We start from the raw sequence: 24,702 nt of genomic DNA on the forward strand, positions 1-24,702 counted from the left end.
GTGCAGGTTCAGGCCCCGGCACCAAGGGAGAGACATCCTTCTCCCTTGGCTGCCTTTTCTTCTTCCTGCCCCACCCACCTGCTTCTGGGCAGGTGTCACTGCAGTGAGCTCCGCCCCCCAGGGGATTTGGTTCTCCCTCGCTGTCTATCTCCGAGGCAGGCCACACCTCCGGGCTACAAGTACCGTAGGTATACACGCAGATATTCTGATATGTCTGTCCATTCCATTAACCTCTTCCTCCTCATCCAAATGTAGCTGAAAAAATAACAAATATTCCAATTGGGGAGAATTTCAAACAATAAACAAACCGTTTGTTTTGTTATAGTGCTCAATTACATAGCTGGAAAGAGTGATTCCCTCCACTGCAGAAATTACTTGATGAAATTGTATGGCCTGAGTTACATAGGAGGTCGCACTAAATGAATGTAACGTGATCCCTTTTGGCCTTAATGTTTATGAATCTGTGATGCTTAGCTCTTATCAGTTGCTTGATGCAAATACCCCAGTATTCCTTTAGAGGCATTTTCTTTTTTAAAATTACTAGTTTAACACACTTTAGCTACCATGTGATTAGTCTCTCAACACAAATAGCAAGTAGCTGAATTTTTCAGGCAAGCCATAGGCTGCAAACTGTTGATCCAGTTATCCAGTGAATAATTAAAAACAATGAAACATCCTCAGAAATAGGAACAGGTCACTAAACCCAAAGGTTTTTCACACATGGACAATTATAAAGCCTAAGTTTATCAAATTCTTGGTTCAGCTCAGCTCTAACATATGTGAAAGTTATTGAGAAATTTAAACTGACCCTGGGGGTATTGAATAAATTGGTTATAATACTTTTCATCTCCATGGCTAGACACAAGGAAGAAAAGAATGAGGGGACATCTGTCTTAGACAAGTGCTACAGGTTCACATCAGCTAATCACATATTCATCATCTGAAAGGTTGACTTTGACAAGGAGGCTTACCCCTATTTTTATAATTTGCCTGTAGAAGATCCCTCGGTAGGGGGTAGTGCCGGCAGCTCTCCCTCAGTGTCAATCCCCGAGGGAGGCCACACCTCCTGGTGCCTATGCCCCTCAGGAGTCCAAATTAAAGGGTTCAGGCTGCTCCTAAGAGGAATAGTCTCTTGCCCCGCGGGCGGGCAAACAGTCTAGGGCCCGGCCCTCAGCCAGGGACAGGCCAGCAGCAGGAAAAGCAGTCTCTAGCCCCAGAGGGCGAGGAAACGGTCTATCGCCTAGCCCTTTGGCAGGGCAGGCTGGCCAACACAGTCTCGAGCCCTGGGCAGGGCGAGCAGCAGTCTATGGCCTGGCCCTTCTGTAGGGCAGGCAGGCAGGCAAACACAGGCTCAAGTGAGTGGCAGTCTATAGCCCAAGCGAGCGAAGAAATGGTCCGAGGCCCGGGCCCTTAGGCAGGGCAGGGCAGAGGGACAGTAGTCTCTAGCTCTTAGCAGGGGAGTAAGTTGTCTATACACAGCCTTTCAGCAGGGCATGGCAGGCAGTAAGGGACAGGCTCTGGCCCTCAACGGGCATTCACCCCAGGTCGGAGTAGGAAGAGGGGGAGGAGGACTCAGGCCCACCCGTCTCCACTGCGTCCCAGTCCAGGGCCCTGTCAGTGACTGGGTGTCCCGACACTGGGTCATTGGGGCTCTGGCCAAAATGCGCTGACTCACAGCAAGTGCAGGCGCAGCCAGACTGTAGTCAGCTTCCCTGGGCTTCTTTCTCCCACCCTTTCCCTAGAGTACCTGTGGCCAGTCGTCTCTCTTGGGGTCGCTGGGATAGACCGTGAGCAGGAGTCTCACAAGTCCCTCACTATCGACCAGTGGCAGGTCTGGAAACATTTCAGGGTCCTCTGCGGAGGGCAGTTCCTCTAGGTCCCAGGGTCCATGTGTCCCTTTTGGTTCGCCAGGGGTTGGTAGCTCAGGCAGCTTCCTCAGGGCCCCAGGCAATAGACAACTCGGGCAGGTCTTCCTCCGGGTCATCGGATCTGGGGGTCTCCTTCAGCTCGTCCGGTCCAGGCAGCTCCTCCAGGTCCTCAGGGCCCCACACTGTGGGTAGATCCGGCAGCTTCTCTTCCAGGTAGCGGTCAGGTGTTGAGCACCAAGGGAGAGGCATTCTTCTCCCTTGGCCGCTGGCCTCTTACTATGCGGGCAGGCCTGAGTTTTATAGGCGTAGCCCCGCCTACCTGCTTCCGGTCAGCTGAGCTGTTGCCTTCCTGGGTTCCAACTCCAGGGGGGTTTGTCTCTCCCTCAGTGTCAATCTCCGAGGGAGGCCACACCTCCTGGCTACATTGCCATAAGAATCAAATCCCATAATCTGAGAAGTATAGGAGTGAGAATACAGCTGAGTGTTGCTTCAGTGGCTTATCCATTCTCATTAATGACACTGGAGTTGGAGAGAGTGCTAGAATAAGCTGAAATAAACAGGAGTGATGTCAACACAAAGGTGTTTATTTTGAGAACCGTACTATATGACAGAACTATATATTTCTAGGCTTCAGCATTAAATACAATCAGTAGCTAACGTCTGTGCCCTAGAACAAATGTTTTGGTGTCGTGTCTACACTAGAAGTGACAGTTGTGTTAATGCTTCTGACTAAAAATGCAAGTGTAAATATACTGAGAAAATAGGAGGCAGTGGGTGGCAAGGTGGTGGTTTGAGATTAATGTTGTTTTTCATGTCTAGTGTGATCTGGTAAGCTGTCAAGGGAAGTGGTGAAAACCGCAACTCATCTTGATACATTTTAAAACAGACTGGACAAAAGCCTGGAGAAGAGACTGAAGAGAATTATTCTTATGCTGGCTTCTGTGCAGGAGAGAATCAATGATGATCTTCCCTTCTCTCTTTTATGATTAGAGAGACTAGGTGAGTGAGGTACTATCCTTTAATTATGCCAACTTCTGTTGGAAAAAGACAAGCTTTCAAGCTACACCGATCTCTAGCTTGTCTCTCTCTCTCACCAACAGAAGTTGGTCCAATAAAAGATATTATCTCACCCACCATGTGTCTCTAATATCCTGGGACCAAACAGCTGTAACAACACTGCAAACAATTCGATTCTTATCTTAGTTTTTATTAATTATCTTTACACCTACTTTAAGGTCCCGTTCAGCAGAACAGTGAAGAGTGTAAATGAGAATCAGGTCCTGAGGATATGTCTGTATTGCAATAAAAAACCTGTGGCTTTGTGTCTGAGCCTGGGTCAATGAACTCAGGCTGGGGGGCTAAACATTGCAGTTTAGACATGGGGGGCTGGAGCCTGGGCTCTGAGACCTTCCCCCCCCTCTCAGGGTCTCAGGGCATGCGCTGGAGCCCGAACCTGAATGTCTACACTGCCATTTTTAGCTCTGCAGCCTGAGCCCTCTGAGCCCGAGTCAGCTGACTGCAGGGTTGAAGTATCCTGAGGTAGGTCTGCATTGCAGTTAGACACCTGCGGCTGGCCTGTGCAGCTGGCTCGGGCCGCAGGGCTGTTTAACTGCAGAGTAGACTTCTGGGCTTGGACTAGAGTCCAATTTCTAGGACACTGTGAGGTGGGAGGGTCCCAGAGTTTGGGCTGCAGCTGAGCCTGGAAGTCTACACTGCAGTTAAGCAGCCCTGAGGCCCGTGAGCCTGAGTCAGCTGGTTAGGGCCAGCCACAGGTTTCTAATCATAGTGTAGACAAGCCCTGACTGCCTTGCTCCCTCTGCAGTACTGACATTACAGCCAGTGACTCAGAGAGAGAATGGTTCAGTGGTTAGGGTGCTAGCTTGGGAGATCCAGGTTCTGTTCCCTGTCCTACTATAGACTGCCTGTGGGACCATGGACAAGTCCCTCAGTCTCTCTGGGTTGCCATGTCCCTGTTTGTAAGATGGGTATAATAGCATTGCCTGACCTCAGGAATGTTAAGGATGAATACACTAAAGATTATGAGGCACTTGGCTGCTAATGTGATGGGGGCCAAATAGGTAGCAATGATATCCAGCCAGACTAGTTTCCTTAAGAGGAGACTATGCACTTAATGCAGACAAATTGTTCTGCATTACAATGTGGCAGTAGACGTTTTGCATGCCGTGTAGGAGAGTCTCAAGACACACCTGTTCTTAACATTGCACACTGAAGAAAAAATATTCCTTGTCCAAATGAAACAGATTTGGCCTCAGGTGATTACAACTGGGAGGCAGAATGCTTATTTGGGTAAGGAATGCTTCATTCAGGAACTGTGAACTTCTTTATCCCAGAACAGATCTGTCTTTGGGACATCCCACATGACATGGAAGAAAGTTGATCTACTGCCACATTTCTGACATTGTCAGCACCTTTGAAACAGCTTTGACATGGATATGCAGATAGATAACCTGTACCAGTATTTTTAATCCAAGCTCTAAGTAATCTGCAGAAGCAACCAAGTATCAGCCCCTAGGACCGTTCCAAGAGCCAGTTCTGAGTGGCTTTCAAAAGACCTTTTAATCTACAGTTTATACTATACAATTAGAATGTTAAAAACAAAAATTGAGACATTTTTGGTTTAAGCGTGTGTGTGGGGGGACATGACATTCCCAATTTTGTTCCAGGCCATTGCACAATCCAGACATTTTAGCTTTGTGGTTTAGCTGGTTTTACATTTAATTGTGTGAAATTAATAGGGCCTGATTTCCAGAAGGGCTAAGCTCCCATTACTCCAGTAAAAACCAATGGGAGCTTGGGCTCTCAACCTCTTTAACAGAAGCAAAAACTTGACAGTCCGATTTTCAGTGTGCAAACTGACCATGGATGATGGTATTTTCCAAAGCAAAAGAGAACAAGCCACACAAAGTCATGAGGATTTGTGCTCCTAAATCACTTAAACACTTGTGAAAATCCTACCCTGTGTACACAAAATTAGGAAAAAAGGACCATTTTTGAGCGTGTGTGAATTCACTGTCACTTAAATGAAATTTCTAGCAAAATAGCCACATTTCACAAGTCTCTTGCAAAATTGGACCATTCTTGTGCATTCATAAACACCTAGGTTTTTTATTTTCACGCCAGCTGTTTCACGTAGTACTGGCGTTAAACATACTGCACCAATATCCTGCTTTCTGGATTCACTGGTGTTTGTGTAGTTGAATGAAACACAGTTCATACAGACCATGCCAGAAGCAATCTGGGACCTATTACCACTGCCTTGAGTTGTTTGTATAAACAAATACACCTTCTGTCTTGTCTTTGACAATTAGCTCCTTGAAATTAGTAAATTTTGGCAGTACATTGTGCCTCAGAAGAGCTTGCACTCACAGGTGTTTGGGAAAACACTTTGTCATTTTATCATATGCCTGTAGGTTATCTGGAGTGTGTGCTAGTGTTGCATATATGATCACAGAACTTTGTGAACCCTCCAATTCCAACTCTTAATTCCTGCCTTCTCCAGGAAGATCTCCAAGGCAATTTCCAGGACCTGCAGTTTTGAAATACATTCCCAAAGGACTGATAACTTGCAACTGATTGGGCAGCTGGATGGTGCATGAAACTATATAGATTCCATAAACGGATTAATGGGATATTTATGCGAGTTTAAAAGATAACTGAGGACCTGATTCTGTGAATGTCAAGTATGGTTTGTAAACCATAGATTGGAGGGCTGTTTCTAGAAAGTCCGGCTTCTGTACCGGATATGCACCTGCTGCAGAGCTTCCTTCCCAGAGATACACACATTAGGTGTGTTCACTATAAGAGTCTTTAATGCAGTGGTGCCCAACCTTATTACACAGGAGGGCTGCACAACCCTGTGTGGGCCAAATAGATTCTACATATTTTAATAAGATTTAAAGTCACCTGTACTGATTTATATTTTAAGTTCAGCTTGTTACGTATGTGTTTAGATAGGTTTGTTTCTGTGTACATACTGTCTACTTACATATTAGTGTAAACTAAAATGATCTAAACATGATGACAAAACGCTAATGAATTGGCTGTTAATATATTTTGTTGAAGCAGGCTGTGGACTTTATGAAATGCCTTGGTGGGCTGTAGCTTGGGCACCCCTGCTTTAATATTCTGCTCTTGGTATGACTGAAGTTAGCTTTAATAAGGTATATGACACACAATGCCACCTAGTGGCTAAACAGTATAATACAGTTTAGCATTCCATTACATCTCTTCCTTTGGTTTGTACATTCCTACCATTTACAGAATTTGCATATCTTTGATATTCAGTACAGGATCAGTCTGAGTGTCTGAATTGTACTGGTTTTCTAATTACACAGCCCGAATGCATAACAGCTTGTTCATTTGGCTGTCTGTTATTTGCAACAGCTGGCTGTGGTCAGTTTTGGAATCTTTGAGTCATCATCTTGTTCTACATCTGCCATCTGTAGAGTTTGCTCTATTGGTTGTTCTTTCTGAAGAAATAACCATAGATGTTGACGGTTTCTGTGAACTCCCCACTGTTGGATCTGGGTGTTGAATTCTTTTTCTTTACAGCAGGTGGATTTAGTCCATGCTTTTTCTCCATCCGATTTGACACAAACATGGTCATCAGGTGCTAGACCTGTAGGTCTGAGTGTTGTCTGTTGTAAAAGTATTTGTAAGCACTTTTTCCTTTTTATTTGATTTGGCTACTCTCTTGTCTTCACTTTGGAGAGAGTTTCCTTTCCAAAGTCGGAACAGTAGTTTCCCATCAGAAGTCATGCTGGTTAGCTGCTATTGGTGTTGATGTGTAACTCAGAAGCTCAAGAAATGGATCTTCCTGCTCTGTCTCTCCATTCGCTTGTGGATAATGTGGGCTGCTAGTAATATGATCAAAATCATATTTCATTCAGAATGACTTAAATTCTGTACCAGTGAATTGTGGTCTGTTTTTGGAATGCTAAAATGAACAAAAGTGTACTTTTAGTTTCTCGATAACACTGTGACATGTTATGTCTTTCAAGTACATAGTTTCAGTATACCTGGAAAAATAGTTCACTGTGATCAGGTAATGTACTCTGAATTCTCATGTATCTGCAGCTATTCTCTTCCAAGGTATGTCTGGTAGAGGTGTTTGTATGCTGTATGGTTCAGCATTGTCTCAAGTTTATTTGTACTGGGTTTCCTTTCAGAAGTCCAATATCATCAAATATTCCCAAGTTCTTCCTCCTTTCTCACTAAGCTCATCATGTAGTTGGTGTTTGATCCTTTGATCGCTTACACTCTGAATGCGTAGCTTTTGTCTCTGTGTTGTTTTGTTGTTGTTTTTTTTTTCCTTGCAGTGGAATGGTCCCTGCAGTACTGAACACCTCCAGGTCTAGTCAGAGCTGTGTGTCAAGTGACTTCAGAAGGGGTTGAAAGTTATTGTAAGTCCCTTCTGAGATGACTTGAGATGTCAGCTCCTGAGTCAGTTTTAAAGTCAATAGTCTTTTCATGAATATTCAGTTTCACTGAATCTGTCACCTGATAGATCCAAGAAAAAATGGCTCTTGATTGTCTGTAATATGAATCAACTCTATGACTGTTTTAATGCTGCAAACAACTTCAAAATGTCCATATTTTGTGCATTTATTACACCTTGTGCCTTTGGCTGACTCATGCTTTGTCTGTTAACAGCTTCAGAGCTTGTTTTCAGGTTTGGCAAGTTGTTCTTGGTTTTCCTGTCTCTTCAGCTCAGACTGCTTTGCTACTTCAATTAGCTGTGTGCAGAATTAAGTATGTTTTTTAATTGTAGCTGCTGTGAAAGATTTTTGTCTGTTAAACAAATAACTAGCCTATCTCTAATACTTTTGGGAAGTAAACTGGAGTCTGAGCTTTCATAGAACAGGTGCAAATGATAAGGAAGGTCTCTTTGCAGCTGCAAAATCACTTATCAGATTATCTAGATTCCTATACTACATTCTTTACTATATTTGTAAATAGTATTAATTTGGATTACAGTAGAATAAATAACCTGCTAGGCCATGGGTTCTCAACTGATCTAGGTCACAAATAGATGTCCAGGAGAGGTAGCAGAGAACTGCTGCCATCTTTGCCTTTTCATATTGCTAAATGGAAGGGGGGTCTCAGCTGGATCCTAGCTATATGATTGTAGGGTCTTGGTATGGAAAAAAATTAAAACCATTGTGCTCGGTTTATTCCAAACACTTAGTATGAAGTCCCTGTTCCACACTAGAAAAAGAAGCCTATTAAGGGTGTAGGAAAGGGATAATAATACAAGCAATTTAAAAATAATATATACTTAGTGTCCCCATTGGTCCTGTCTGTAGCCTCTGTTAGCTTGCAATTCCATTGTAGACATCATAATAGAAGTGAGTCTGGAGGAAAGATTTGGAGGAACAAAAGGAGAAGGAAAGGGGAGAGTAGTGGTAGATCAATTCAAGGAGGGCAAGTCAGTAAGAAACAAGAATGGATAAAAGAAAATGCAGAGCTGTGAAGGGGAAGGTGAGGACAAGAAGCAGTGGAAAAGGGGAGGTGGTGGTGGTATTCAGAATCGGGGGGTGTAGGGAAGCTGACCCAAGAAGCTGTTAAGGATGCTGGAGAGGAGCAAGTTGCAGTGATGGATGCAGGAGTTGCTGAGGTTCTGGTCAAGAGTTCTAGTTGTGTGCATAGAGAAAAGGTCTGAATTTAGAAATGTTACAGAGGAAAAAGTGCCAGGCACTGGACATAGCCTGGATGTTTGCAGCAGAGGCAGGAGTAAAAGATAATTCCTAGTTTATAAGTCTGAGTCACAGGGATGATGTTGATCATAGCTGTGTACATGGAATAAAGGGAGTTGAAAGTGAAATATCAGAAGGAGTTGGAGTCCAGTGCCTTAAAATAAATCTCTGTTAATGCAAGTTTAGGAAGGTTGCATAATTTAAAACTGCAAGAAATCTGGAAGACAGCATCTCCCACAGCCCAGCACCCCATAATAGCATGTTGGGGTACTGAAACAATAACTCAAAAGGAAGCATGAAGTGTACTGAATCAGCAACATTTGCAGATCCTGCATGTTCTGCAGCAAAGCTTTGAGAATTCACTGCTTTCGCTTCAGACTGCTTTATTTCAATCACTAGACCGTATTCCTTCATAAAAATAAAACAAAAAACCCTCTCCAGATTACGAGCTGAATCCAGTTGATAAATAACCTCTCAACTATTAATGAATAGCTGTCTGCAGCTGAATGGGTACTAGCTGCACTCTGCAGACTAGTTTATTGCTCTGTCACCACCTTTTAAATGCAATCAAAGAATGGAAAGGCCCTTGCTTGCTTCATTGCGCAGGGCAACATGGAAAGCAAAGTTTCATAAAGGTGCTTGTGTTACAGGAAAAGCACCCAACCCCCATATTACTACTGCTGCTTCTCCTACTGAATTCTAGGTGTCAGAGAGGGTCACATCTGTTAGATGAAAGCTTAGCCACATGTTGTGCATAATGCAAATTTTCCGCCAAATGACTGATCACATGAAACGAATCTTCCACTCTCCGGCTGCTGGCCTTGCCCACAGGAGGCTGTCGGGCTGCAATGAGGCATCCCAGTTCCTGCTGGGCTCATCTCTGCACAGGTGCTGTCTGTGGCACCGAAATTGGCTGCCAATGTCAGGCAGGGAGGCTTAAAAATATCCATAGGCACAAAACCAAAAAAACCCACCAAACTCCACTGATCTCAAGTCAGCTGCTTGGGGGGGGAAAGCTGTTTGCCTGGGGATATGGGGTGGAAATTAAGGTACTTTGCTTCAATGGGGAATCTATTAACTCTTAAAAGCAGGGTGGATTGATTTAAATCAAGGTGATTTAAATCATGACTTAAATCACCAAGAAAATCACTGATTTAAATCGTTTCCCACTGATACTACTTCACATATTTCTTAAACAATGGTGCAAATCTGATCACTAAAGCATGTTAATTTACAGCTCATTACAGCATTTTACAACATCTAGTAGGGTATACTTTGTGTAATTTTAGATAACTTGATTTTTATTAATTTAGCAATAGCAGTACATTAGGAATGGTAAAAACTAAATCTCTCTCACAAACACAATAGCACTTACATTTTATTAAACTAAATCTTATGTTACATAAATGTTTCACATTTGCAATTGCAGCAGTCTCCTGAGTTGCTGGCTGATGGCTGTCCTTAAACTTCTTTTAATTTTCAAATTTTATTAACTCTAACAGACAAGTCATCACAACACTAAACATACACTATCCTTAAAACTTCTACAACTAGCTCTCATCTTCTCCACTCCCACTGTCATTTTTATTCATAGACTGAAACAGAAATATGAGTTTTCCTGCTTTTTTCAACTCCCACTCGATTTCTTAGCTTGGAGTGAATAATACCTGTGACGCTGGCTGGATTAGGAGAACCCTTGAGGTGTATTTAGGAGCTCTGATTACTCTCTTCTACACCAATCTTGCGTTGGAAGTGTCACGCTGGCTGGATTGGGGCGGAGGGGCATTTATTATATTTTTAAACATCAATAAGTCAGAATCATAATAATTCATGTGAGATATGCCATGTCAGGTACCGTTAGAAAGGCTATAATGTGCTAAGTAAGATGATGTTTATGTTCATGTGTTATGGGTGTAATGGAAGGTATGGATATCTGTATTTTATATTGTATGGTGTTTCTGGAAGACACCCCAAACAGGATGGCTGCATCACTAGTCTACTTAATGGCCCCTTAAGGAAATCCACAGGTACAATGGGCCAGGGGGAGAAGCCAGGGATATACCTGATGAGTCACCAGGACTTACTCATGTGACCCTGGACTCCATCTTATTCCTGTAAATTTCCACAAGCAGCATGGCAAAGGCCAAAGGACATAAAAAGCAGCTGCACCACATCCATTTTGTCTTTGATCTTCAGCCTACCTCTGGATCAACTCTTCTACAACTAAACTGAAGCTGTTAAACAAAGGACTGAGACCCATCCAGGTACTGGATGAACACCAGAGGGACTATACAAGCCTGCAAACTCTGCAATTCTACTGGAAATCTGATATATATGGACTTTCCAATCATTTGTATGTGTGTGATTGCTTTAACCACTTAACACTTCTCTTAAAGTTTGTTTCTTTCTTTTTATAATAAACCTTTAGTTTTAGTTACTAAAGGATTGGCTGGCAGCGTGGTGTTTTGGGTAAGATCCAAACTTATATTGATCTGGTACTGTGGCTGACCCTTTGAGGTCAGGAGAAACCTTTTTGGTAAAGAGCATAGAGTTTTAAATAACTGATTTCTTTACTGGACCTAGTGGCTGATTGGGAGCCAGAGACTGAAATGCAGTAAAGGGGGCTGTGTATATTTTTTAGTTTGGCTTCTTGATAACCAGTGTGGGGAATCAGAAGCACTGTTTGTGGCTGGTTGGGAAGTCTGACTTCAGTGTCACCCACCAGTACTGGGAGAATCTGCTCTCCTTTTACAGCCTGCCCTGACCTTGGCATTTTCAGGTGGCTACCGTAGGCAAGGACGGGTCACAATACCAAATGATGGAAATATTCTCTGTGCCTGCAGAGGAAGCTACTGCTGTGGAAAGTTGGCTTAGCAATGAAGGAACTCTTGTTTCAAGGTGCCTGGCTAATGATTTCCACCAATTCAGGGGAGTGACTGTTCAAAACATCATCAGTGAACATGTACTGTTTAAGTGGTTCCACTCCAGCTCTGAAATTTATTATGACTGGCATAACAGTGATTTTGAGATGCCCATGCCATGGCAGAATTATCTTCTTCAGAAGTTAGGCATCTGCCTTTATATCTGTGGTCGAGAATGTTCAAAAGAAAATGAGGTGGGAGTTATTGCTTGATCCATTCGCTTCTTTATTGCCTGCAGTTTAAATTTCTGGTGAGATACTTCTTTCTTCAATGTCTCTCTTGAAGTGCCTTCCAAATTTCAACAGCTTCAGCAGTGCAGCAACAATGTCTCTGAAGTTTGTTTAAGGCTATGGATACTGGCTTCAGTATACTGAGCATATCCTCTACATTCCTCTTTAATTCAATGTTAGATACTTTGGATGAGATACTTCCATCTATTTTATCACGGTTTTCTTCACAAAGTTTTATGAGGATAGGCCAGTTCTTAATAACTTGTTCAAAACAATCAACTACAGAATTCCATCGAACATCTTGAGGGAGAATTAGTATGGATCCTCCTGCTCACTTCAGTGAAGCTGAAGCAAAATAGTTGTTACGGAAGTATTTTGCGACTTCAACAACATTTTCTTTTATTCTTGAAGATGATGTGCTTAAGTCTTTGGCTAAAAGATGCATTAAATGGGCACTGCAGCCATATTTTGTTAAGGAGCATCCTTCCGTTTCTTCTTCTTCTTCTTCTTAGTATCTTCTCATCTTTGTCACGTTTGCAGCATTGAGTGAATAATACCAAACAATGAAAATATTCTCTCTGTGTCTTTAAGACAGTGTTTTAACTAATTCCTCGGCCTTGCTTGGCCCAGCTCCACCACCACATAAGCACAGAACAACAACAATCCTATCCAGCCTGTGTCTTTCTTTGCACATGTGACCTTAGTCTGCTGAGAAACTGAAACTGAAAGCCCGGAACTTTCAAGAAGCCAGAGCTGGTAGTTACGCTGGACACACTAGAGCCATTAATTCATTTTTATGAGACTGTAAGTGTAGGTTTAGCATGTTTGTAATGAGATTTAATTGTAACTGTTATTTTTAAATGAGAGAAAAATTTAGTATTCTATTGATTTTTTTTTTTAAACCAATTTAAATGAAGAAAAATCAGATCTTTTTTATTAAAAAATTTTTTTTTTATTGTTTTTATCCACCCTGCTTAAAAGGCTGTTGTCTTTCCAGAGTGCCAGCCAAAAGGCCTGATTCATTCCAATTTAATTCAATATGAGTCTTTCTAGTGACTTCAGTGTACTCTGGATCAGACCCCAAATGAGTCTCTTGGGAAGATATCATAGATGGTGAAACCTCTGATAGGTTGTGCACTTTCTCTTTAGCAGTGACTGCTTTAAAGTATTTTCCCACAACGTATGCAGCACAGTTTTATTTGACCTTTAATTAAAGATCATCTCTGCTGGGCACTCTGTTTTTGTTGGTCCCTAGGGTGGTTGTTTGACAGTTTTCACTCTATGATGTATGATTTTAGTTTCCAAAGAATTTCAGACCAATCCTGTATCTAAAGTGTCTGCCATGATGTAGAGGGCAAATGTGGTGTGTAGTGTTGTAAAAGCCCTATTTTCTAGGTGTGAAATTCACCCAAATGTAGAATGCCAGCACAAGGCTTATGTACTCAAGGCCCACTTATTTTGCCTGCCTGTTTTGAGGGTTCACTGTTCTGTTTGTACAGCACTTAGCACAATGGAGTTATGGTCTCTGACTAGGGCTCGTAGATGCTATGATAACACAAATAATAATAGTGAAGTGTTGAAAGGCCTTGTACCCAGGGCTAAATGTTACCTTAGACAAAGGAATATCAAGAACATCTCAGTGGCTCTGAACTGTAGGAGTGAAAATCAGCATCTTTTTCCTTTTAATTGTTGGTCTGCCAAGGTCTCTGTTCTCAAGGGGACACAGACATGGAACAACATTTTTTTTCAAATATATATAAAATAAACGTTTATCTTTTTATTTTTCTTTGGGGTCATGAACCATGACCATTTCTTGGAAAACTATACTAGTCCTGAAAGAATTTGCACTCTTTAAACACTCCATTCATGTCTGAGGGGGAACAAATTCAGATTATGAGCTCTTCATAGCAGGAACTATTTCTTACTGGTCTGCACAGCACTTAGCACCATTGCGGCTCAGATTGGGTTGGGGCCTCTGGGTGTGATTGAAATAGAAAGAATGTTGGTCTGCCAACCAAGTGCTTTTGCCTCAGTCTTTCACACAGAATTCTAGGACCACTAAGCTCATGAGTTAGATGGAGTCCAGGATACTGGGAGTTCCCATGCTGTGCCCCAGGGAATGCTTCCAAATGCTCCATGCAGGAGCTGCTATTGCACACATGTGAAGAACACATTTTCAAAGTGCTGTTCCTTGATAGTTATAGCTCAGTCCCGAATCCTCTCTTCATTTCCAGATGCTCTTTAACTGAGTAAACTACTTAAAAACAAACAACAACAAAAACAAACCCCTCTCTTGCACAGTCTATGGCTGGATGCCCCACAAGGGAACAATCCAATTGATGTCACACCTTACTGTGCAAAGGCAAGCCCAAAGAAACATCTGCAACATGCCCTGGAGATAGGAGTGTGGTGGAGGCTGCAGGTACTATAGGGAAATTCGTTGCAAATGAACATGAAGCCCCACACCCAGGGAAAGGAAATACACAGCCCAAATGTGAAATAAGGGATAGAACCAACCAACTGCACCCATCACTTTAAAGCCAGTTTGTTTGCACCCATCTCCCTAATCCTATCCTAATTATTACCTTTTCATGTCACTGAGCATTCTTGTTGCTGCAGGGTACTGTAGTTGTGGAATGGGGTTTGGGAAAGAGATACAGTACTCTTCATCTGAAGAAGGGATCTGCACGAGGAAAGCATTTGAAAGCTTGTTGGCTGAGCAATATGAAGTACTTGATGGCATTTCTCTGTTTGTAACATGAACTTGTGAATATCACATTCAATTAATTACAAAATTCCAGGAATATTCTAGGTATCAGTGGGAAGAAATGTATTGATTTTGGTGAAAACTGGAAGAGGAAATAGAATAGTAGTGCTTAAGTGAGCTACGTGCATAACTCCCTTTGAAATAATGAATGTTATGTACCTAACCTGATGGTGGGATTTTCAAAAGCCCCTTAGGCATCTGTTTTCATCTTAGGCACCTAAATACCTTTGAAAATCTGACCCTTCATCTCTGTGCCTCAGTTCCCCATCTCTAAATGGATGTTAATAATACTTCCTTTATCCTACCCTTTGTCTACCCTTTTTATTTTATTTTTTTTAAATACGGTCTTTCGGACAGGCACAGTATCTTATGATGTGTTTGTAATGGGACCCTGAATTTTGATTGGGACATCATTCTAAACACTACTGTGAAATGAATAATGATCATCCCTATAATACAAAGGTGTGACACTGTGTCACAAAGCAACACCCCATAACCTCACAGTCCTATAATTGTTTTGTACAAAGTATGCCTTGTGAGGTATCATTTTAAAAGTCTTGATCTGTTGATCATTAATATCCTGTTGGATTGTATGTGCTATCATTCTATGTAAAGTTATGAAGTTTTGCTATGTGTGTGCTACTGAAAGATGTGGTGAGGTATGAAACACCCACAACCAGCTTTTCCGGTATGTAGCCAGATGTGCTAATGGCCCATTAAGGGGAATCTACTTTCCCAACAGCCATCCCAAAATACTTCCCAGAGAAAGTGCATACACAGTGGAGATTGCTTGACCAGTGTGGGTGGGCAACCCCCCATGTCACATGCATTATCTTTCCCAAGCTGGAAGAAGCTATAAAAGTAGGGGAGTGACATCATCACTTGTCTTCACTCCCCCACAGCTCAACACTTGGAGGAATGTCTGGAAGACAAAAGACTTTGAATGGGGGAGAGGGGTCCCAGGCTGTAAAGCAGATGCAGCCTATGTATCAAGAATCTGTAGCCTGCTTAAATCATCAGTCAGGGTGAGACTTTGTTGGATTTAAATCCTGTTTTAGTATATAAGAATTGTCTACAAAGTTAATTTTATATCTTTGGTAACTGTCTCTGACCCTTTATGCCTACCACTTATAATCACTTAAAATCTATCTTTCTGTAGTTAATAAATCTGTTTTATAATTTTACCTAAAACAATGTCTTTTTGTTGGAGTTTTTGGGACATCTCCGCTCAGTGGACAAGGGCTTGTGTATAACTTCTCCAACATCAAGGGAGGGGCGGGATAAATAATGAGCTTACTCTGCCCGGTTTTTTTACTAGAGCACGACAGTATAATTCTGGAGTACAGTGCATAAAAGCTAGGGGAAATTGGCTGGTACCTCAGTTGGGCCTGTGAATGCCTGTGTGAGTACTATACTGCTAGACATTTGTAGTTTGCTGACAGCATCACAATGTCAGAGGCGGCCCAGGTAAACATTCCTGCTGTCTAGCTGGGTGCAGAGATCCACCTGCTATTCTGTTGGGTGATAACAGTGCCCAAAGGGATCTGGTGTTTGTCACTAGTGAGGCATTGTTGGGAGTCAGCCCATGCTGGAAGGTTAAGGGGGCACAGCGTTTCCACAGTTTCCAGGCTGCATCATGGAGGGAACCTGCCACAAAAGGCTCACCAGTGATCTAGTTTTCAGGGCAAGTCACAGACCCAGCTGCTTCAGAGGGGAGTTTGAAAAACCCCATACCGAACAATTATGGATTAACTGCCCATAGGAGAAGTTTTCTTTCTGACCCTCATCAGTTAGTGGTAGGCTTATGCCCTGAAGCATGAGGATTTATATCCCTTCTAAATTTTGTATCCCAGCTAAATGTGTATTATAGTGTCCATATAAATTTCTAATTCTTTTCTGAATCCTATTAAGCTCTTGGCCTAAATGAGATCTCAAAGTAATGAGTTTAATGGATCCATTATATCTTTTTTTTTTTTTAAAGTGTATTTCAGTGGGTTGGCTTTAAATCTATTGCTTTTAGTGGATATCCTCTTGTTCTCATTTCAGGAAGAGGGAAAATCTGATGAGCCTTTTCAATTTCTTTCATTTTCTCTCTCTCTAATGTGCTTTCTTCAGTCCTCTAAACTAAACTGTCCTAACCTTTCTAACCTCACCTTATATGGAAATCTTTCTACACCACTGATAATTTCTGTTGCCCTTCTCTATACCTGTTTCTGTTCCTTTATTTTTTCTGAGAGGGGATGCTCAAATAGATCTCAGGCTTCATAGATATTACCCATTACAGCATTTGTAAGAGCATAAAGGATTAACGAAGTGCAATACTGAAAAGTTCAGAGAGGACAGTTTTTGCCAAGCCATTTGTTCTTATTTGTTGGACTGCCGTGCCCTTCACTCCCACCACCTAGAAAAAATTATTTGCAGTGTGCTTTGTGGTTGGTGGATTTGCTGGCTGTGACTCTAAAGCAGCTGACTGCTGTGTGATTGACTTATTGCTGTGCCTAGCAGCTAAGAGCTCAAGAAACACTGAGAAGGAGAGATCAGCTGCTTTTTCCTGTCCCGACTTTCCTTCCCTCTTTGTATTTCCTCTTTCCTTTTATGCTTAATTCTAAACTTCTAGGCCAAATATTTTGTGTGCGCACATGCATGCATATGTGTAAGTATATACACACAACTTCTTAATACAATCCACCTTAACATAACAGAGCTGGTGTGCTATAATATGCACTCATGCACCCAAGTGAAAGGCAAAGAGCATTCTGGAAAGAGCAGGCAGAAAGTGAGTGTACTGTAGAGCTGAGTATGCTGGAACTAACATTACAATTTAAAAACATTTGATTGTTTCAGCATAAATTGTATCTAATTGGTGAAAGGCTAACAGCCTCTGTAGCAGTTAAGTCTTCTTCTATTCCACACCTCAGCTATAGCATGGATAGCAGCCTCACAAGCTTTTCCCCCTTGTTGTTCCAGCAATGTACTTCACCACTGACCTGGATGGAGCAGCTGTAAGGAGTAAGGGGGGAAATTCAGGTCTCCCTTGGCTTTCATACCCTGATTCAGCAGTCCTTCCCCAGTCAACAAAGAATTTGAGTATGTGCTTAAGTGGGTCTTTGGTTCCTATCATTATGGTTGGACTGGAACCAGTAACTTACAGGCAAAAGGTACTTCTCTTATGCAACCTATATGTTCAGATTGGCACTTAAGTGATGTGTGCTGTAGAAATACCCTTGATAGAAGGTGGACAGGTGGTCGTTCCTTCTTTACCCCTCAAAGAGTAACTCCTTCCCCACTTTTATTTTTTATTCAGATTTATCTTGCATTATTTGCAATTTCCCAATGCAGTTTACATAATTTCATTTCATAATAGTTTCTTATAAAATCTGAGATGTTTGTTTCCTGTCTTCATTCCTCTTAATTGGTTGGTTTCACTTTTGTTTCTACCTCTTTCACTTCTTCATGCACTAGCTCAGTGTCCTGGTTGTTGTCATAATGGAGAGACAACTAGAGCCAATGAAGAATGAGCAGACTTGTTCTAACAAGCTGGGGGTTTGGGATCAAAAGCAAAATGTAGGCAGTATATCATTAGTTATTTTTATCTTGTTCATTTTCAGTATTAAGCTGTTTGGAGGCCATGCTACAGGAATTGCTGGAAGTGAAATGTGAATGAGGACTGGGCTGGTTGCAGATTTTTTACTTTTCAGTTTTGAAAAGGAAAATTTTAAACTGGAAATGCTTCCTGACAGCAAAATACATAATGTAAATGTCTCTTCCATCTCCATTTCATATAAAATTCTTGTTTCCTTTTGTTAAAAATCCTGGAAAGTGTGTGAATTGTCACTAGTTGTAGTGAGAGATATTAGGTATCAGAGGTTGCACTGGAACCCATATATCCATGAGATATTAGGTATCAGGGGTTGCATTGGAATAAGTCACATTGGCTCATTGTGAGGCTAATGTTTTTCTGTATGCTGCTTCCATTGCTCCAAAAGCTAATTTTAAATTTAGATGTCTAGCTCTTATACTTACTATGAGAACCTTCAGAGTATGAGCATGGTGTGATTGAGTCTGCAGGCACCCAGAAATAAGAGTTTTGAGAGAGGTGGTGTAGCTTATCTGTTCTTGTCAGTAGGGTGACTGCGCTAAAGCCCGGTGGTAGTAATTTAAATATGAGCATGGTTAACGACTTTATTGTGGATCAAAGTATGTAAAGATGATCACAGTTTTAAGATCTGCAAAGCCCGCTGAGTGGCATCTCATTTTGTCATTGTGGGCAGAGCTTGGGAGAATGCCAGCACTTAATTTTTTTTTACCCTTGCTGGGCATGGTATCAACTGCTGTTGACTTGGGCTGAGAAACCTTTTTGAAGCACATGATCGTGTAGTTCTCATTCATGTGAGTTGTCCTACTGAAGTTAGGAGCTGACTTTTAGTTTGTAATGCAGAGTTATGATGGCTCAGTTGTATAGCGGAGGTAACCCAAAGTGGTGTGGGATGCAGCAGTTTGTAGTCAGCTGGAGTTGACTTCCTGTCTGATTTCAAATGTGTGTAAACCTGTCTGTTCCCAGAACATCAGCACATAGTTTCACATTTTATTGCACATCAGAATGCCTGCACATTATTTTTTATAGAGGCCTCGAGAGCTGAAATGTCCCGGTTCACTTTGGTGACAGTTGATGCCATAAGGTCTTTTATTTCCTCTTGTTCTCAATGTCAGAAGCTGAAACCCACTTAGTGGGCACTTCCATCTCTCATTTCCTATTCTAAACAGAGGGGTCTCAAGAGACCTCATTTGGGACCAGACTTAAGGAGCATTCTGAAAATGAGACACACATGCTTCAAGGTCAAGTTTCTGACAGCTGTGCTAGTTAGTGTCTACAGAAAAAGAAATGAATTATCAGAATAATGTTGGCCTGAATCTTCTCTCACTTACACTGGTGAAATCCCACTGACTTCTATGCAATCCCTCCTCATTTGCAGTGGTGTAAGGAAGAGAAGGGATGTTGTTTGATCTCTGATTATATTCCACCCCACAACCATTCTCATCCAGAAGTACTTCCTAATTTGTTTCAGATAGTTTTGAAAAATGTATCTTAATCCTCTTTCTTCATTTGCACAAGATGAACTATTTCTTCATGTTCAAGGGAACATTGTCAGGTCAAATTTGGACCCGTTTAAGTTTGATAAAAATCTAAAGTTCAGTGGAAACATTCCCATGATTCTTTTTCCTTTTAAACAAATTAACATCAGAGTTTACAACCCAGACATTGCTGCATGACATTAGTACATGACAACCAGAAAGTGAAACTATTTAGAAATCAAGGGGAAATTGACCAACCTGTTTTCCATTTTCCCATGAGAGAAATGCTGTAAGTAAACAAATGGCAAAAACACTAAAAAGTACATTGGAATTTTAAACTTTGACACCTAATATTAATGAAGCAACGTGCTACTTTTGGAATCCAGTCTGTTGCTTGCACAGGATACTGTAGTCTGGATATGTTAGTATGGCATGGTTTCTATTTAGCTACATCCTAGCAGCAGATCTATAATTATGTTCAGTAACTTAAGTATTAAGGCTCTCAAATATCTTTTGTAGATCAATTTCTTAATAACCATTTTGAAAGGCATTTCCTTTTATTTTCAACTTTTTCTCTCTAAAATCATTGGTTCATTGATTCACTCAGGTAGCTACAAAACAATGAGTTTGTTTAAAATGGTAGTAGTTTATAAACTTAATTTTCTTAAACACTTGTTCTCTCTGTTGCATTATTTACACCATGATGCAGTCTCCCAAGGGGAGTGTCAGGAGTCTTAGATTTTGGGATCCTTTAAATCTGGATTTTGGGACCTTTAAATCTAGACTAGACAAAGAACTAAAAAATATGAACAGAACAATTTTTTATTGGCCCTTTAAGATGTTACTTCCCAATCATACATGTTATAGAATATTTCATGTAGATATGATCTAATGCTGTTCTCTCACTCACCGGAGTAAATCAGGAGTAACTGCAGTGAAGTCATGGGAATGACATGAATATAAAATTGGTGTGAGATCAGGATCAAGTCCACGATTATTCCAAACCACTCCTCATAACTCATGTGCAATAGCCAACATAGATGTTATAGTCACAATTGAGTTGCTAAGGCAGGACTTTCCTGTAGTGCCTTGTGTAGTCCTTTATTACCTAATTATTCTGCTTCATTGTAAATTAACAATGAGGAGAAGATAAAAGCTTGGCAACCAGTTTGCTTAGAGAGGTTAATTTATGCTGCCTCTTGGCAATGCGGTATGATTCTAGGCTTTCAGGCCATGGTGAATGCCATTCCCTCTCCATGATCACTGACTGTATACGGCCTAAACACTTGGTAAATGGGTCAGATGAGGCTGTATATGATTGTAAAGTGATGTGAACGATGTGGAAAATGCACCTTGGCTAACTGGGAAAAGGGAGGGTTGTGAAAGAGAACAAAAATGTTTTTGTCTTTACTGACCCAGTTCTTACAAACTGGGTTAGTTGGACAACCTATGTAATCTGCTGGCGCCAAAGCTTGTATTTCACTGTGCTTGCAAAGCATATTCAAGAGAGGAGAGGGGGTGGAGGTACCATGGCTTAGCTTTAACCCTTCCATCATCAGTGGGAAGGGTGCCCATTCCCAGGAGCTTTTTGTGGAACAAGTGTTTCCAGCTGCCCTGAACATCTGTCCAATGTCCCTGGTCCATCTGGCATAGATTGTAACATGACAGTGGGGCCACATTTGGGCTCTGCTGCTTGTGAGCTTGTTTGAATCCAAGGTTTTGGCTTGGGCATGTTCCTGTGACTTTGTACTGCATGTTTTGCAGTCTCAAAGCACTGCACAGAAAAGCAGCAGCATAGAGCAAATGTCTAAGAGTGAGAATGTTAAAAATATAAACTATGAGCATCTTAGGGAGGCAGCTTGGGCCAGTAGTACTGTACAGGGAGCTGGGAGAGTTGGGCTCTGGTTCCGGAGTTACTACTGACACCTTTGTATGCTTTGCGCAAGTTGTCTACGTCCCTTCCTTATTATTGGCCTGGGTGGGTGAGTCAGGCAGCCCTACAGAGAAATGAGTCGTGATATAAAACAAAATAAGTTGCTATTTCTGATGCATGCGCGAGTCCAATTTTCTGATCTGGGTCTTAACTAGGGGCTTGTCCTTACTACAAAATTAAGTCGACTTAAGTTAAGTTGACATACATCCCAGCAGTAATTGAAGCTGGCTCCCCCCAGGCCTCCCTGGCACTTATAGCCCAGGCAGGAGGGTCAGCTGTGAGCATGTTCCAGGTTGACAGCTCCAGCTGTCAGGGCTGGGTTGAGGGGAGGGCTTCAGCTATCAGCCCATTCGGGCCTGACAACTAACAGCTGATGTAAGTAACCCAGTGTCTACACAGGCACTGCGTTGCCCTAACCTAACTATATCTACATAAGCGCTACACCTCTCGTGGAAGTGGAGTTATGTGGTGTAGCAGGCCACTTATTTTGACAGAAGCAGCATTGTAGTGTAGACACTGACATAATTTGGTCAACATGGGCTGCTTTGTGTTGACCTAACTCTGTAGTGTAGACCAAACCTAGCATACCCAAATCCTACGATTGGGTGCCCACATACCCTGTTTTAGGTGTCTACGTGCCATTTGAATACGGAACCTGGAATCGCCTGCATGGAGATCTTGAAAGCTCTATTCAGATGAAGAGAAAGGAGGGAGCTAGGATCAAAGTCTGAAAACTGTGCTCTGCATTCACACAGCTTTCTGCAAGAACTCATTATTTATTCATATACTTTGTTTCTCCCTTTGAAGGATGTGAAACACCTTTTGCCAGTTTCTGTCTTCGGATGGTGCAGCAAACCCTACTGCCTTTATGGGTACACACAGGCATGGGCGTTTTCGGAAGAGAAGCAGCATTAGCATGGGATAAAGTTCCTCATTCCTGTAACTGAAAGATTTAAGTAACTCCTATGGGGGAGGAAGTATTGAGCCCATGGACAGCAAACTGTCAGAAATCAGAGTCCAAGACAAATATTGGTTGGGGGAACACTTAAACTGATTCAAGGCCATATTATGCCATCATGATTACAGGGAAAGCTCTACTTAAAAACAGCTTGTATGACATGACCTTATGTTAGTAGAACTCCTTGAATACTAATATTTTATGCTCCAAGTCATGACCACTGTACTCTGTCTGTATAACCAAAAGAGCAACAGATTGGAGCTTGTCATTTGTAAAATACTTTGGGATCTTCCTGGGTGTGAGTTACTGTATGAAATTGATATCTTTATAACCAACCTCCACCACCCCACAACCACCTATGCCTTTCTTCTTCTTGTGGATTTCCCTCCACAAGCCACCTTGGATAGACTGTGGTTTAGGAAGAGAAAGAAGTTACATTGGAAACATTTAGCTCTTTTCCCTCCCAAACCACAGAAATTGCTAGTGGACATGGGATAATCAAATGCCATGAATGCTTCTCATTTTGCAATCTTGCTGGGGAGAAGAAAAAAATGTGTTCACTTGTTTTAGAGCTTAGTAAGTCATTGTTTTTGGAGCAATCCTCTAACTGGGGTCAGCAGAAGTAAGGGGCATTCTGGAATTCACCTCACCCTTATAATTTCTTAGCCCCCTGTGTGTATTTCCCCTCCTCTTGCACATGAAGGTCCTTCAGTAGCACTAGAAGTTAAAACAACCCAGGCAAAGCAAGCTGTGTTTCTTCAGCTCAGGACTTGTCCTGGTGCATTGGTGTCTTTTAGATGGGGACAAGATCAGTTCATTTCCAACACTTCTTCCAAAAGAGGAACCTATTTCTGCTTGGCTATCTGTAGTTCCTAGATTCCTTTGCACTGGATGAAGGGGGAGCTAGGCTAAAGGATTCTGGGCCACTTCTGAGAGCCAAAGGCAAAACTGAGCAGAAAGGGAAACCTTTTGAGTAAAGGACTTGGGTGGGTGAGCCATTCGGAGCTGACCTATTGGTGCATGACTACAGCAGGCCCGGTACTACCCTGAAGTCTCCTTAGATGTAGCACTTTAGGTGACTGCCTGTTTACTCTTTACCTGAGGCCACCTTCATACTCTTCCATAGAATCATAGAGTTGGAAGGGACCTCAGGAGGTCATCTAGTCCAACCCCTGCTCAAAGCAGGACTAACCTCAGCTAAATAATCCTAGCGAGGGTTTTGTCAAGCCGCAGCTTAAAAACCTCTAAAGATGGAGATTCCACCACCTCTCTAGGTAACCCATTCCAGTGCTTCACCACCCTCCTAGTGAAAAACTTTTTCCTAATATCGAACCTAGACCTCCCCCACTGCAACTTGAGACCGTTGCTCCTTGTTCTGTCATCTGCCACCACTGAGAACAGCCTAGCACCATCCTCCCTGGAACCTCCTTTCAGGTAGTTAAAGGCTGCTATCAAATCCCCCCTCGTTCTTCTCTTCTGCAGGTTAAACAAGCCTAGTTCCCTCAGCCTCTCCTCATACGTCTTGTGCTCCAACCCCCTAATCAATTTTGTCGCCCTCCGCTGGACTCTCTCCAACTTCTCCACATCCTTTTTGTAGTGGGGGGCCCAAAACTGGACACAATACTCTAAATGCGGCCTCACCAATGCCGAATAGAGGGGAATGATCACTTCCCGCAATCTGCTGGCAATGCTCCTACTATGCAGCCCAATATGCTATTAGCCTTCTTGGCAACCAGGGCACACTGCTGACTCATATCCAGCTTCTTATCCACTATAATCCCCAGGTCCTTTTCTGCAGAACTGCTGCCTAGCTCGTTGGTCCCCAGTCTGTACCTGTGCATGGGACTCTTCCAAACAAAAGCTTCCTCAGTAGATATCTGTATCTGTTTCTACGTCATGAAAGCATGGAAAGAGGATGAATGGGTTTCAAAAGCCACCATTCTAGATGGGGGTCGGGGGGCTGCTAGAGAAAATACTGTAGAGCCATTAGTCTGAGCTACTCTTTTCATGCAGCTCTACTGCTTTGCGTCTTACCAATGACCAGCTATTATTTACATCTTTCTTATCTTCCATCCAGAAAAAATAAATGAGGGGAGGGCAGTTGGAGTGCATATGGGGCAAAATGTATGCACGCACAGCTCCTGGTATGGCAGAACAAAGGATCTGGATATGGGAGGAAGGGTAATGAGGGGAGACAGAGTCCCTGGCATGAAGGGGGAAGGAGAGAATGAGAGGG

General features: G+C 42.2%; 1 protein-coding gene across 1 annotated transcript in view; it reads left to right on the forward strand.

Moving 5' to 3' along the window:
• PTPRA (protein tyrosine phosphatase receptor type A) overlaps window positions 1–24,702 on the forward strand; it is a 252,557-nt gene that overhangs the window by 118,660 nt on the left and 109,195 nt on the right. The window lies entirely within an intron of this gene.

The sequence above is a fragment of the Emydura macquarii genome, unplaced genomic scaffold (genome assembly GCF_026122565.2).
Source record: "Emydura macquarii macquarii isolate MOO-44397 ecotype Brisbane River unplaced genomic scaffold, CSIRO-AGI_Emac_v2 contig_3345, whole genome shotgun sequence".
In the NCBI taxonomy this organism is placed as follows: domain Eukaryota; kingdom Metazoa; phylum Chordata; order Testudines; family Chelidae; genus Emydura; species Emydura macquarii.